The sequence below is a fragment of the Amia ocellicauda genome, chromosome 6, assembly GCF_036373705.1.
Source record: "Amia ocellicauda isolate fAmiCal2 chromosome 6, fAmiCal2.hap1, whole genome shotgun sequence".
Lineage (NCBI taxonomy): Eukaryota > Metazoa > Chordata > Actinopteri > Amiiformes > Amiidae > Amia > Amia ocellicauda.
This window is the reverse complement of record NC_089855.1, coordinates 45,020,199-45,036,875: the sequence shown is the minus strand read 5'-3', so window position 1 is coordinate 45,036,875 and position 16,677 is coordinate 45,020,199. Positions and strand designations below refer to the sequence as shown.

The following is a 16,677-nucleotide window of genomic DNA, read 5'->3' as shown; positions in this document are numbered from 1 at the left end:
TTTATTCCCCTGTCTGAAAAAACATTCCTCGCTTTGGGAGAGCATCTTAAAGAGTTCTTTGAGAAGGAATTGAGCAGGGTTTTTGGGACCTGAGACAATTTCCAAATCAACAGCATCCTGATGATGCTACATACATTTTATAAATTGGACTGGAAAATTCACAGCATTCAAAAGAAATTCACTACTGGTCATGGAGGAGAAAAAATGACATTGAGTCACATTTATTTGAAATTGGCTAAAACAGCATATCTTAATATTTGTTATTGTTATATTTGAACTGTGACAGTAGAATGGGGGGCTCCCTAGGCATTGCCAGATATTTTATGGCATGTGATGTCACTTGTTTATTATTCCTACGTCATATCCGGATGGAAGTATACGCCCATATTGCCCTCATCCCCCACAACGACCCCCCCTCCTTCTCTCCTTCTCTCACCCCCCTAGCCACCCCATTACCTCCACATACACTGATTAGTTCTTTGTTCTTGCGGGAGAGTCTGAATGGTCAGAGTGTGAAGGTGTCAGGTTGGGTAGCTTCTAACCACCCTCACCCATCGTCCTGGAAGTATACACCCATTTCACCCTCAACCCCCACGACCCCTCTCATCCCCCTCTCCTTCTCTCCCCCTCCCTCTCCCCAGGCTGTTTAGGTCTGTAGTTATTGGTTCTTGCCGGAGATTGTGAGTTGTCAACAGAGTTCAGAGCCTACTGTAGTGTTGGGAGGCTTTATATTAGCTCTCTCACATAATGTGTTCATTCATTTTACTTCAATATGTTCTAGGGTCTTAAAGCTCATAAGAGTTAGACTTAAGATAATGATGTGCTTTTAATGTATTTTAGCTGTCTCAAAACCTAATGATAAGGCATCGTTTAAAAAATAAAAACAGTTGATCACTCAATGCTAAATAGCTCACATCACTCAAGGCTAAATAGATCACTCAAGGCTCACACCGCGGGTGTTGGGTCAGTCCACAGTAGGTATGGCGTGTGATATCAAAACATTCAGAATACTTTTAACCTATATAATTTATAAGTTTTGTAAAATAAACCCAAATATATCTTGAGGTGATAAACGCTGTTCTGAGTAGTTTGTGACTTGTTTATTACCAAACAATGCATAGCTATTTAAAAAAAATAATAATAATAAAAAAAAAAAATCACTGTAAAACATTAGAGCCATGGCTATTTTAAATCTTTATAGTTATTTTCTTGGTTCAAGTAGTTTTTTTAGCTCTTATAAATGCCTGAAATATTCTTAGTGGTTGTTGACTATAGGTCTAGATGATTTAAAAATGTTTTTTTGAGAGCCAAAAAGGTTCTAATAAAAGTTTAGAGTTGAGAGGAGAGAGAGCGGCTCCATTTTGGTTTCTATTTGAAATTTGATGCAGGGCCATTTTATTGGTTGGTTTTGATATGTTAATTTGTAACGGACCGGCACAAAGTCCAGACCAGAACAATGCCTTACAAACAGCTCCGGCATATGGACAGCTCGACGGACTCATACTGACCTTTAAGACTAAAGATCAACAATGGCCGGAAACGACATCAGCGACTTTGGTTTAAACGAGTTTTTAGGTAAGTCTTCAGGTTCATTTCATTGACTCAGAGCGTGTTGTGTACATGTATTGTAAATAAGGCTATAGAATCTGTTTAAAGCTCTGTAAAATTATTTTTCAGCCAGTCAACAGGAGTTAATTCCCAACGCCGAGGAGATCATCTGGAACAACGCCGGTAAGCTTTTTGTGTTTGCGCTCATGGGTTCTTATGTATGGGTGTGTGTGTGTGGGGGTGTGGGTGTGTGGTTTTGAAGCGGATCATTAGAGTTTTGAAAACATTTTAGTATATATTAATGCCGGTCTCTTTAATTACACAGAAACTATCGAAAGGCCCAGGGTTAACGTCTCCGAGGATCAACTGAGGGGTGGTTGCCCCTAGACGGGCTGTTTGCCGACCGGGTAAGAACTAAACCCCCAGTTGTTTGTATCACGTTTCTGTAAGATGTTTGAGTTCAGTTTTGTTAATTTAAAAAAATGATCCTTTCTAACAGTATTAAGAAACGTGGTTCGAGACAACGAAAGGCCTTCCACCTCGAGGGCTTGTTTCGTTTTACCTTCGAGAACCGTAACCTTTCAAGAATCTGAAAGGCCGTCAGCCTCGGTATCTGATAGCTGTGAGTATATATCTGCAGCTTGTAAATAAGAGGTTAAAGCTTTTTATAAAGCGGCGTGGTTAAAGGTTAAACATGTCTCTTACCTTCACAGCGGTGCAAAAAGCTAAACTAGCCGAAAAACATAAGAAACGATTATTCTGTGGAGGTAAGTAAGATCTTTCAAACTTTAATGTTTTTAAAAGGGATTTGTTTGCCTGCTGGGGGTTGAGGGTTAATATTTAAGGGATGTGAGCCTGTTTCCTGTAGGGCAGGGGTTCTGGGAAAGACCTGTAGATGTCTGGACAGGTCTGGGCTTGTTTCTGGGGAACATGTTTAGAAATGGCCAATTGCCGTACCGTCTGGTTAGGAAGTTAAGCTGACCGAAAGGGTTTAGTAAGTTGTTTGGCACATCTACCGCTATTATACTTCTGTTTTAAAGTGGTTGTTGGAAAAGGATTGATTGTGTTCATTGTATTTAATATTTAAATAGATCTTGAAAACGCTTGTGAAGCAGGAAGTCCCGGGATCAGGAAGCGTTTACACTTGGAAGGTTCGTTTAAAAATGAAATGTTGCTGTGTGTGTGTGTGTGTATATATATATATATATATATAAATGTGTTTCATTAAAAATATTACAGTTTTTAAAGAAACATTTAAGAAACAACTTATTTACATCGGCTTCTCTGTTTTACATTTATTATAAGGTTTTAGATTTTATTAAGTATTTTATTTATTTACTAATAAATATAGTGTCTGTAAATAATAAGGCGGTGTAGTGAATGTCTAAGGCTATTTTCAAAGGTCTAAAAAAGCTAAAGGTTTCGAATGTCCTGCTCAGGATGTTTTAAGTTTGATTTCTATCACCGTTTAAAGATATAAATGTAATGTATTTTTTATTCTTCCAAAGACTCTTGGGATAGTCATTCGGTGGATGAGCTTTTGAGGACAATTACTCCGTCTAAGTGGGATCAAACATCTTCACCGGTGAGACCACCGAGAGGATCCCCCACGGTGGTCTTGGAGACCCCCCAACATCTACTCGGGCCACAGCCTTCTGGGGGTAATTCAACACCCCAGATTCAGCTTGCCTCATTGTCAGGCGGAACAAATACCGCCAACCAACAACCTCAGGGTTCGCCGTTAGTTGGGGCTGACACGCCCCCCAAAGCCGGTCTGGTTTCAACATCGTTCACCCCGATCCATTTCTTGGCTACAGAAACGCGGAACAGAACCCCCGCGCTTGGTCAGGGTATCGTCGCAAAGACCTGCTTGGTCTCCGGCCGTGAGTATACGCTCGCTCCCTGCCTCCGTCGACCGAGATTTAGTGGAGCGACCATCCTTTGAAGTCGAGCCAGGACACCCACCCCCGGAGCTACTTCCTGAAGGTCGGAATGAGTTGTTACATACTTTGTTACAAAATCAAAGACTTGTGTTAGTGGGGCAAAACCATTGTGATAGAGAGCCAAAACACCCTTATTAATACCCTTACTAACTCCTTGTACCATATTTAATGTTTTAATAACCACAAAACGCCTTACTATTGTGGGTTGTTGGAAAAATAAAATTAAAAAATGTCTGGGCTTGGTAAAAGAACTCATGAACTAAAGGATTATGATCAAGCTAGGCCCCCAAAAAGACCTTCCCAAGAGAACGTCCCCGGCCCTGTTGTGAACTCCTCTGATGTTCCAATGAACCTGGAACTATTACAAATTGCAAATGATTTATATAACCACCAATTAAACCCTCCGAGCCAACGTGAAATAACAGACTTACCGTTGAACCCCGACCTGTTACAGATGGTCAATGAACTAAATAACCACCTCCCACCGGTAATGCCTATAGAGGTTCTCCCCCTAGTTCACCCCGATTTGTTTGAAATGGTGGAGGCTTTGAAGGAGCTACCCCGACCAAATTCTGCCCCTGTTATAAATTATTTGAATCAATTAGAACACAGGATGTCGGCAGAAGCCGCCATCTCTGTAGAGGAGGATCTTGACATTAACCGGTTGGATATCTTTGAAGGGCTTTTACAGGCTTTAAATGAGACTCCTCAAAAGGTTGGTTGTGTAGATGGCGGCGGTGGTGGTGTTTGGGATATGGACAGTGCTGAGACTGATAAGGCTGTGGAGGACATGCTCTGTGAGAATGTGGGGGGTGATGGTTTTGTTCAAAATGATGATGTATCCAAGAGTTCCAGTGATCCCGTGATTATAGATAGACCTGCCTATAACAATTTTGAAATGATTCAGCGTTTTAATTTTGCAGAACTTTTAAATTGTAACAATTATGCGGAAATATTTGTCAACATACACGAGGCCTTGCAAAATATGCTTGAACAGGTTACTGAAAGGGTCAGACCTCGAGATGTTGTACAGAACTCAGAGGGGATGATTTGTTTAGCAACCTATCTGTAATGCTGAGTGGAGATAATTTAGATGTTGATGAATTTCTGGCTAAAATCGAAGTGTTGTTGCAAAGTAATGCGGCCATCTTAGCTGATGAAAGTCTGTCTCTGGTAATGAATGTGGTTCATAACCCTGAGGGTGGGGCGCTTAGAAGACTGTCTTAATGCTTGAAGAATGACATAATTAGGACCAAGCTCAGGCAATTAGTGTTAAGTTCCAGTGGGGACAATAAGCTCTGTTTTGCGTACAGTTTAATAAAACTACTCACCCCGACATGCCTGAATCCCAAGCTCTGCAAGAGGCTTTAATGCTTCATCAGAGTACCGGCTTAAACTCTCAACAGATGGTGGCCTTTTCAGACATTACCAAGTTTGAGGAATTGTTGTCTTTAAAAATTGTAGTGTGGTACCGTTGTGAGGTAAAGGAAGTATTTGTGAAATTTCAGACACATCCTGAAACCCATACACAGACTCTGTTTCTCTTCCTAAGTGATAGTCATTATTTTGGAATAAAGATTTTGACGGCTTTTGTGGGTTGTTCGTACATATGTCCTTGGTGTTATAAGGCCTTCAATGATAAGCTTAAGCACCACTGTGACGGTTACTGTAACGTCTGTTTCAATCCGCAATGTCGTAAGGGTTTGGCACCCACCATCCGCTGTAAAGATTGCTTAAGGATTTGTCTTTCGGCATTCTGTTTTTCCGAGCATAAAGTACAGAGGGCAGATGTTGAGGGGGTTAAAAAACGGAGTTATTGTGATCAAACTAAATATTGCCCGCAGTGTTGCCTCCAGTACCGTTTTCATGAGATTAAACCACACAAATGTCTAGAGCCGAGATGTCGGATCTGTAATGCTGATTTAACCCCGGGGGCCGAGCACCAGTGCTTTATTCAGCCGGTTAAAAAGGAGCCGCCGCACAACCGGTATGTCTTTTTTGATTTTGAATGTCAGCAAGAAAACGGGGTCCACGTTGCTAATTATATCCACTGTATTAATATGTTGGATTGTGAGTGGTCAGCCAGCGGTGAGAGTTGTGTCAGGGATTTCTTTACACGGTATCGCGGTCCAAAATACCTCAGTTACACATTTATTGCACACAATGCTAAGGGTTATGATTCTTACATTTTGATGAAGTATGTGGTGGAAAATGGGGTGACCCCAAAAATAATAGCTCAGGGTAGCAAGATCATGTGTTTCACCGACGAAGCTTTCAACCAACGTTACATAGACTCGTTAAATTTCCTCCCCATGAAATTGATCGCTTTGCCTAAAGCTCTGGGTTTTGAGGCTCAGAAGAAGGTTGGTTCTGCCATTTTTTTAATACCAAGGACACTCAAAATTATCGAGGGTCCTACCCGCCCACCTCTTATTACGGGGTTGATACTATGATGTCTCATGAGAGGGCGGAATTCTTTAAATGGTACAATACGGTTAAGGGAGGTGTTTTTGATTTCAGAGAAGAGATGGACGCTTATTGTAAAAATGATGTGGTGATCCTTAAAGAAGCCTGTGTGCGTTTCCACGCTGAGGTTATCAACACCTCAGGTCTCGACCCTTTGCAAAGTGTGACCATAGCGTATCTCTGCATGAAAATGTATCGGGCCAATTTCTTGCAGAAAAACACTATAGCGGTCACCACTTCTGACAACTATCGTGCTAGACAAAATAACTTTTCGACTGTCTCCATACAGTGGCTGGAATACCTGAGTGTCAGGGATAACATCTTCATCAGACATGCTTTAAATCAAGGGGAAGTCAAAATGGGGCCTTACTACTTAGACAGTTTTAGCATCTCTTCCGACAGCACTTGTAATATTAGTACTCTTTCCCTGCTAGATTGCACTTCAGCTTATTATGTTCCTTGCGTTCTTGATTGTCTTCCTCCTTGCTCCCTTTCCCGTAGCCCTTGTCTGTAACCCTACATCTTGACAGCACTTAGCTTTCACCGTCCAGGATGTAGGAAGTCTTTTACTGTACTTGCATACATTTGTAATTGAAATTTGTAACATTTATTTTTGAATTGCTGTATTTTAGCTAAGTTGAATTTGTAATGATTGCCTTGTAATTCTCTGTATTTTGCACTTATGTTGTAAGTCGCACTGGATAAGGGCGTCTGCCAAGAAATAAAAATAATAATAATAATAATGATTTCACCAGTCTGTACCCTTTTGTCAACAAGACCAAAATTTACCCGGTGGGTCATCCAACCATCATTTATCATGACTTTCTCGAACTCGGTCATTACTTTGGTTTGATCAAGGTCACCATGTACCCTCCTCGCGAGCTGTTCTTACCCGTGTTGCCTTACAGGTGTTCGGGAAAATTGATGTTCCCTCTGTGTAGAACGTGTGTGGAAACTGAAAATCAGACTACCTCTTGTCTGCACAGTGATGAAGAGAGAGCGCTGACGGGTGTCTGGTGTAGCATTGAGCTTGACAAGGCGGTGGAGAAAGGTCACAGAGTCGGTAAGGTGTATGAGGTTTGGCATTTTTCTGAAAAATCTGATACTCTTTTTGCTGATTACATTATGACCCATCTGAAAAGGAAACAGGAGGCATCGGGCTATCCCTCTTGGTGTGTTGACGCCGCGGACAAAGAGCATTACGTTCAGCAATATTTTGAAAAGGAAGGGATCCGTCTAGAACCGGGGAACATAACTGTAAACCCCGCCAAGACACAAATGTCCAAACTGATTTTAAACAGTCTGTGGGGTAAGTTTGGGGAAAGAAATAACAGTCTAAACACAACCTTGATTAAAACCCCTGAACAGTTTATGGAATTTATGTTTTCCAAACAACATGCTGTATCACACTTTCAATTCTTAAATGACCGCGTGGCACAGGTCCAGTGGAGGGCCCCTAAAGATTTCCCCACCAAACATGGTAACGTTAATGTTTTCATAGCGGTTTTTACCACGGCTTACGCCTGGCGTGAACTGTACAACTTAATGGATCAGCTGCAGGAACGCATGCTCTATCATGATACTGACTCTGTAATCTTTGTCACCAGACCAGGGGATTGGGTCCCTCCCCTCGGGGACTACCTTGGGGAGTTAACGGGCGAACTAGATCCTCAGGACCACATAGTGGAGTTTGTTTCAGGGGGTCCTAAGACTTACGCATACAGAACAGCAGCAGGTAAGACCTGTATGAAAGTTAAGGGTTTCACTCTGAACCATTGTAACAACAAGCTCATTAACATCAAGTCTCTGACGACCCTGGTACAAAGTTTTGTAACCGAGAAAGACGTGCCTCCTCGTGAGATTATTACTGCCGGAAATCAGATCTATCGCAATAAAAAGGGGTACACTTTGGAAAACAGATCACTAAACAAACAGTTCAGGGTGGTGTACAATAAAAGAGTGTTGAAGACTGATTATAACACTCTGCCTTATGGATATTAGCGGCGGTTTTGATAACCGACTTCAACACCCTTTCTCCTGTATTATAGCCGGTCCCTCCAATTCACGTAAGAGCTATCTTATAAAGAACATCATAGAAGATGTGGAAGCAACCGTGTCCCAAGCTCTCGACAACATTGTGTGGTGTTACTCTTGCTGGCAACCGCTCTACGATGATTTGGCTTCGAAAAAAAAAATCTGAAATTTGTGCAAGGTCTCCCCGCCTCGTTGTGTGACGATGACTTGTTCCCTCCCGGTCAAACTAATCTAGTGATCCTTGATGACCTGATGGAGCAGGCCGGTGACAACAGTGAAGTGGAAAAAGCCTTCACAAAGTACACTCATCATAGGAATTTAAGTATTATTTATTTAGTTCAAAATTTATTTTTTCAAGGTAAAAAAAGCTGCACTATTAATTTAAACACCAATTATATAATTATTTTTTAAAAACCCAGAGATAAACTACAGGTCACCGTCTTGGCTCGTCAAATGTACCCTAACCAGACCAAGTTCTTTTTGGAGGAATTTGAGGACGCCACCAAAAAACCCTATGGGTACTTGATTGCGGACTTAAAAACACAAACCCCAGAAGACTTTCGCCTCAGAACAGGTTTGTGTCCGCCCGATTGGTCAGCAGTGTATGTGCTAAAGAAAAATAAATAAATAAGAATGTCTGTTCAGATTAAAAGAAATCTGCCGCTTTTGCAAATGTTATTTGAGGGGAGCCGCGGCCCCCTCGGATTTGATCGAGACCCTGTGTGAAATAGCGGTAATATACCACTAACCCCTTCTCAACATTCTAAACTCAAAAAACAAAAAGCTGTTATCAAGATCATCGCTAATAAAAAGTATTCTATTAAAAGAAAAAGAAAGAAGATTAATCAAACCGGGGGTTTTATTGGACCACTCTTGAGCATAGCCGTGCCTTTCCTAACCAGTCTTCTAGCTTCCAGAGTGGGTTAATAATGGAATATGCTCAGAAAATGTTTTTGATCCCTCAAGAGCAGCTTGAGAAACTGAGAAAAAATTTTGTCAGGCCAGAGCCCATTAGACAAACGGCCGAAACAACCTGGACTCTGAAATGAAAGCTATACTGGCCAGGGCCGATTTAAATCAGTATTCCAAAGCCCAGTTGTATAGCAACACGTTACAGCGCTACCTCTGTCTGGTTAGACAGGGTGAAAAAGATCAAAACACTTTAACTTTAACCATGGCCTCTCAAGAAAATGGTTCTGGGACTGATGCGGGGGCTACGTTTGATGAAGATGTTGCGGTGACCGAGCCTGTTGAGAATTCAGAGGGAGATGTTCTAACTGATGTTTTGAGAAACATGCCTGCCAGAAGCAAAAGACATGCGGAATACATCCTGCACAAAATGGTTCAGAAACCGCGGGTAATGGCTTGGAATGAACAGGGTGAATTTGTTTTTAAAGGACAAATGATCAAAGGTTCACACATGTTTGATTTGTTGAAGAGTGTCACTAGCACTAATAAGGTACCCGCTAGTCACCGACCTGTAGGCTGGAATGCTTTCCTACATGCGATGGCCTGTCTGAACATGCCCCAATCAACAGTTCCTAACCAGGAAACGCAACAAAAAATCCGTCTGTGTAAAGAGGGGGAGACTGATGTGACTCTGACATCTCATTACTCTGACCGTGCTGAGCGACTATCCTCAGGATCTAGCCACCGTTGGGATCCTGATCCTGTTTTTATTTGTTCTCCCTGTAAATAATGACCCGACAAACAAATGTTTTTTTTTGTATTTTATTTATTATTATTATTTTTTTCAAATGTTGTACATTTATTTATAACATAACCCATGCTTTGTATAAGAATTGTGTTAAATAAAAACAAAACTAATGATTCAAAGGCTGTTTTCATTATTTTTTCACCTTAACACGCATGACATCTTTTAAAATCCTCGCAAGAACACCCCATCTGTGTACATGGTTGGCTAGGGCCGTAAGTCAATGTGTTATAAGGGGGGGTCCACAGTGTCCTGACTAACTCTTCCACTTTTTTTATCATTTTGTCCTAAATCCTCGCTGTACAAGGCCATAATATCGGGGTATGACCTTCCTTTAGATCTATGATATAAGAAAAACACACAAGTGACCACAAGTGAAGGTCTGTAGACTTTGTACTTGACGACCGCTGTAAATGGTTTCTTGACAGTTGTTGAGCAGAAAGTTATTGATCTTCCGAGGGAAAGGTCCGAAATCCGGGGGGTTTCCATAGGAATCAAAAAATTTGCCACGTTGGTCCTCCCTTAGATAAATAGCCAGCCAATATTCTCCGGGCATATTTTTAGGGTGTGTGTTGACTATGTACATTGCGGGTAAATTCTTGATCTTAAATTTAGGCAGCTGGTCGCAGGCGTAGACTCCTTGAAACAGTTTCCGTGAGCAGGCCATAGCATTCATGATGTGGTTGAGCTCTCTGGTGTTCATTTTAATAATAATCATACAGAACGTTTCTCCTCTGGTTCACTTCAATAATGTTGTCAAACACAGTGTACACAACCATATTTACAGTGCGTGGTAGAGGCTGCTTGAAACGCATCTCCAAACGCATATTGCCTGTCTTCACCAGCGAAAAATTTTGTCCACACTCTTCGTCAGGGGTCAGGTTGAGGCCGTACAGTGTGTAACCGCTGCAGTATTCCCGGCGATCGATCAGCAGAGGTTGATCCTTGAGATGACGACCCGTAGCCAATACTAGACTGTAATATTCATGAACAGCATTGCCGTTTTCAAAGTCAGGTTGAAAAGGTCTGGATGGAACCTGCACCCCATCGACGTACAGCGCTATAAATTCCGCGTTATAATGTTTAAAGTTAAAGGGATTCTTGTTGTAAACCCCGGTAAATGCATCATTATCCACGAGCCCAATAACAACCTGTTTTGGGAGCTGTCCTCGAAACAGATTTTCGGGGTTCATCACCCGCATCCCTGCGGGGATACTGTGGACTTTCATATAGACTCTTTCGATCGGGTACTTGGCATTTGCAGTCATTAACGCCTGCGCATGTCCTAGTATAACCGCCGGGGAGACGGACACTTTTTTCACAAACAGCGAGGCCGATAATATGGTCAGTTTATATTTTTCAGTATCTGACAAAAAGCATTTCTACTACGGATCATTTTAATTTTAATGTCTACCTCGTTGAGCATGAGTTTTTCTTGGAAAAATATGTCTGCATGAATATGCCCCATTAGCTCAAAGGTCCGCCCTTCTGTTGAAAAGGCCGTTCTTTTTTGCAAACCCTTATTGAGTCCCTCTGGATCCTTGTCGTCCATAGCTCCCGGGGTGTCTTTGAAGAAAAGGCCGGGGCTGAACTGTTTGCTCAGGGTCTCCTCACTATAATTAAGGATACACTCCATCATGGCTCTATAGGGGTAAGTATTGCTGCTTTGACTAATGATCCGATCTCCCAGGGTTACATCCACCTGTGAAAACATGGTGGCCACCAGGTAATTGATGACCCCAACGTTGGTTGTCTTCTCGATTGCATCGCCATCCTCATCAGCCACTTTACAGTTAATTAAAATAAATGTGTTATTCAAATCAATATAATCCTCGCCATTGCCTGCTATGAAAAACTCCAGAGGGGCCGTGTCTGAAATTGCTGAAAGAGGTGGAATCTCTACATATATGCTCTTATCTATACTCGTTTGAGCGTATGGAACTGTAAACAGATCCAGTTCTGATTTGACGCATTCTTCCGATAAACTGTGGACAAAAGACATGTTTAAAAGATGTATCCTGAGGCTCTATTTGTCTTTCTTTGAGACTTTCTTTTTGCAGGTTTTTTCTTGTGCTGCACTTCTCCGAGTGTTTCCACGATATGTTGGAGAATTAGCGATTCTTCGTTTTTTGTTAGCCATGGATCTTCATCGCCCTGGTGGACACCTGCTGTTTCTTCTTTTACCCCCACTCCTCGCCATTACCATGAGACCCAAACCCTCCTGATGCTCATGGCTAGCTGCCCGGTTCATAACATTGGTGATCACGTCACTAACAATGTTTTTAGCCGCAGATTTCAAGTGGGGTCTGGCTATAGCAAAGCCTCTCTTAAGCAGGGGTATGGCCATTCTAAAGAGATCATGAAAGAGCCCCCCTAGACCGGCTCCATACATTGTGGGGGCTCCTACAAAACCAGGCAAGCTGTTTCCTGCTTGCATCTTGTAATAATCCACATAGGCGCTAGGATCGACATAACCCCTCGAGGTATCCATTTTAATAATGTACGCACTGTTTCAGGAGTCGAAAATGTAGTTTGACAATAACTTTACCAAAGCGGAAGGGTACGTTGATATTCTGATCCGATTTTACTTCGATCGTGATGTTGTCAAAGTGGGTCTTTGAGACTGGTACGTAGTGCGGCTTGTCATAAGTAATTGTGAACATGTCATTGCTTTTACCTTTAATAAGTACGTTTCTCAAAAGGGGGACATAACTACCCCCGACCCTCTGGTGGGTTATGATATCCATATACACATAAAGAGTGTAAAAGCTGCCCCTGATGTCGGCAGGGAAGGGGGCCACCACTTCTGAGAACATACTCTCTGTGTCAGAATAGAACCCTAATATACGGCCCAGGTGGCCGCTGGTTTGAATGCTAACACCCGGTTTTGACACCTTGTACACTCTGTTTTTAATAGGGTTGTGATATAGCCTGAGGTCAGGGGTGCCTTCTGAGAACTGTTTATTCATCTCATCTAATATTTTATCCACGTTGTCATAATAACCTCCTTGTATCGTGAATGTCCATTGACTCTTTTTAACATCATAAAAAATGGCGAAGCTGGCATCCTTATCTTGTAAAACAGACCAAGTGTAAGGATACTGTATTTCCGCCAACCCCACTTCCCACGACCCCCTTAGATCTATAGATTTTCCAAATTGTACCGTGTAACTGGATATTTCATTTTTAGGGTATATATCGAGAGAGGCGTTACTGGGTAGAGTCACGTAGAAGCCTCCTGATTCCATCCTGATCATCCGCGGTCAGGTTGTTATAAGGATTGAATATCGCAAACCTGTTGTTCCGGGATCCAACTATTGAACTTTTCAGGCCATCCTCGCCATTTCACCAACACATATTTTTTCCAGTTCTGGGTAATTTCAGCTAATATCTTTTCAACTCGGTACACACTGTCTTTACCCACAATAATCCTCCCCGTCATAGTCTTTTAACCGGTACACGGGGGGGTCTCTAGCCAACTGCTCGGTAACTGTAAAATATTCATCAGAAAATGTTTGTTCATAACCTTTGGCAAAAGTACTCCGTAGCTTTGAAATGCGAACCACATCACCGATGTTGAACTTATAAGTAGTTTTTCCCTTCTTAATAAATGGTCCGTATAAATTTGTATAGACCTTAAAAGAATTACTTTGATCAACATCTATAGGCTTCATTTTAATACTGGTGTGATACCCATGGTTGTAAGCCTCGATAAAATCCTGAACTTTATCAAAATACTTGAACGTGTTGACCGCTGTAAAATATCTCCACATTTTGGTCTTTATGGTGCGGTTAAACCTCTCCACCACCGATGCCTTAAGCTCATTACCGGTGGTGAAATTATGTATTTTGTGTCTCTTCAGTAGATTCTGAAATTCTCTGTTAAGAAACTCTTTTCCTTTATCAGTCTGCAGTTTTTTAGGACACCGACCCTGACCCAATATATCCTCAAAGGCCCTTGTCACCACCCTACCTGTTTTATTATGTAGGATGCAAGCCCAGGCATATTTCGATAACACGTCGTTACACATCAACATAAATTTGTGACCATTGTTATATTTTGATAAATTTGACATATCGACTAGATCCATTTGTCATTGTGAGTCTATGTCAGTTGCATATACGCGGTTTCTTTTAAAGTTAATCCTGAGAGGTTTATGTAAGGTATAGGCATCTTGTTGCCGTAACCATTCTGAAACAACCACATTATTAGCCTTAACACGTGCCTCCACGAGTCCTCCTTGAAAACCCTTCTTACCTGCCAAACCCCCAATCTTGGCTGGGTTGTAGTATAGTTCCTGCATTTGGGGAGCTTGCCGAGTCATTCTGTCAAATAACAACACAGACCAACACTATGCGCAAAGTTTTTATACAAGGTTTTTTATTCAACTTCAGGAGAGCAGATACCCCTTTTTAGACATTTGAGAAAAGTATAACATACACAACAATTTTTTCTACAGTCCAGACAAAAAGAAATCAGATGATTGGTTACTTGATCTATATCAACAAATTCCTGCTTTTTTATCTTGTAGGCACACACCTCAGTTACATAAGTAAATAAAACAACAATATGGGCTATTTTAAAAGTAAACAGAGGTGTATTAAACATGCTCAGTAAAAGGTCATACAGATGTTGATGAAATGGCCTAATATCATTCTTGGCCCCCTTGAGCGCTTCATCCCAGTGTTCGTACCCCCCAGTCTTTGTTACAGCAGCCATTAACTTTTCCAGGTTTGAAAGTTGTTCCTCATCGATGGTTAATTCTGTAGAGAAAAGGCTCGCGTTGGCTACTTTTTTGTCAAGCACATACTATAATAGAACTCTCAGGTTAGCTGCAGAGTGTTGATGACAGAACCAGTTGCTGAAGCAGTCCAGAACATTCCCCATATTCAAAGACCCTTAGTTCAGGTCAGAGTCTGAATCATTGGCGTAGATGTCGAATTCTTCGTCGTCGTTCCCAGCTTTAACTTTACAGAAGAAATACGTTTTTAGCTTGCCAGCGGTTTTTCTACTCGGCTCATCCAGGTTGTTGAGCAGCTGACCAAGTTTCTCTATTATAAACGGCTCCTTTTTCAGCTCTAGCAAAATCTCATCTATGATTTTCTGGTCTTGCACCGGGGTGACATGTAGGTGGGAGTAAGACAGCGCCTTGATTAGCGCAGGTTTCAACCACGGTTTGTTCAGTCTTCTGTAAAACACATTGAAATAGAACTGGAAATAGTAGCGGTCTGGTTCAAACAAACAGCTGTGTCTCAACTGACTGGGGTGATTCACTTCACAACCCAGACAGACTTCTTTCAGAGCTCGGTCGATGAGAGCACTCAGAATATACACCAGGGTGCTTTTAACCACTCTGCTTACTCGGGAACGGACCCCGGGCATAAATACAGCGTCTTCATCACGCCCCCGGGACAGTTCGATGCTCATTGGTGGTTTGTGGGGTGTTTCTACTTCCATTGGAACGACCCCCTCCTGAGACGCACAGACGGTAGACAGTTCAGCAAAATTGAGGCCCTCCAGGAGCTCCAGAGGCTGGGGCTCAACGAGACTCATTTGGACATCCATCGCACAGCAGGCTGTTTCATCCTGAGGGACCGAGGGTTGAGGTCTTGGAGGGTAGCCGCAGTCAGAGGGTTCCGGAGTATACAAAATCTGGGGAATAGAACCAGGGGAGATCCCGGGTTTGAAGAGGTCTGTAGAGCCTGTCGACGTCCACAGCTTTCGGGTAAGACGTTCTCTTTAATTTTAAACCATGAATAAAGTGTTGCGCCTTTTATCCTATCTCTTCACTACGTCACAACAGACCGCCCTCTTAGAAGAGAGTAGCCCCTGAGCTGCCAGACCCCCCTCCAAACCCCCACAGGTCATCTGTTTTATCATCTTCGTCGTCCTTCAAGGGGGATATATAATCCATAATCCAGCATATTCTCCTTCTAACAGAATCCAGTTGCGAACATTTGATCAAGATGTCAAAATTGTCATTTATACAGGTTATGACCTCTTTCAAGAACGGCCAGTCCAAGTCATCAAACATGATTTCGGTAACCTGTTTTTCAGGCTCCTCCACAGCCCCTTCAAAAGGGTTTGTAATCAGGGTGCTGCTAAACAAAACCTTGCGATCGGTAGTTATCGATAGACTCTTCACCACTCTACCGTAAATCTGCAAGCTTTCCCATTCACACCTTTCAAAACCCTGAGTCGGAGACCCCGTTTCGGGTTCTCTTGGAACCTCTTGCAGGTCTTCTAGAGTCTTATCCACAAGGCCCTGATCTCTCCAGGCCATCACCTTCAACCAGTCCTCATAAGAGTATTCAATTACCATCTCAAAAGGTTCCAACGTACCCTCCTTCTCTCCCAAAGCAAAAAGCTCCACTCCAACATAGCTAGGGTCCCTTTTAAAGCGGTAACCCCGTTGAGCCCCCCAGAACAGCTTCCAGGTGCACTCAATCTTCAAATCGGTAAGTAGAGGAACCCTTGCCCGGGCCTGCTTCTTGCGGGGTTTCACGTTGATGTTGCTGGACATGTTGAAGAAGCTGGATGTTTCAGATGCTGAGAATTAAAGAGGTATTGCCTCAAAGCAGCGCAGGTTCTTAAATAGAGAGGAGAGTTTCGGGGGGGGGGGGGGGCGGTGCCTTCAGAGGGGTTGGGGGAATTTAGGGGTGGCCTTGTTGTTCAGGGTTTTATGGGTGTACACTTTCTGACGGATATGACGTAGGAATAATTAAGGAAATAACTCCACCTAAAATAATTCCCCCTAATTATGACGTAGGAATATTAATAAGGTAAGGTCATACGTCATAACAAAATAGGCCGCGCTCATAGGACCCTACTATCTACTCCCAATAACTGCATCTGCATGGCAGCCATTCTAATTCATGGTGACAATATACGTATTTTACTTTTATTTCTCCCATGTAGAAAAAGACACAATGGTAATTCAGGTCATAAAGAGTAGTATGGCAGTTGAAAAT

At 42.3% G+C, this 16,677-nt stretch overlaps 1 long non-coding RNA gene across 1 annotated transcript; it reads left to right on the top strand.

Annotated features, from left to right (window-relative positions):
- The first annotated feature begins 2,254 nt into the window (after positions 1-2,254).
- LOC136751515 (uncharacterized) lies at positions 2,255-6,719 on the top strand. The gene is made up of 3 exons (XR_010817020.1): positions 2,255-2,315; positions 2,640-2,699; positions 3,057-6,719. It is a non-coding gene; the product is annotated as an uncharacterized LOC136751515 (long non-coding RNA).
- The last annotated feature ends 9,958 nt before the right edge of the window (positions 6,720-16,677 follow it).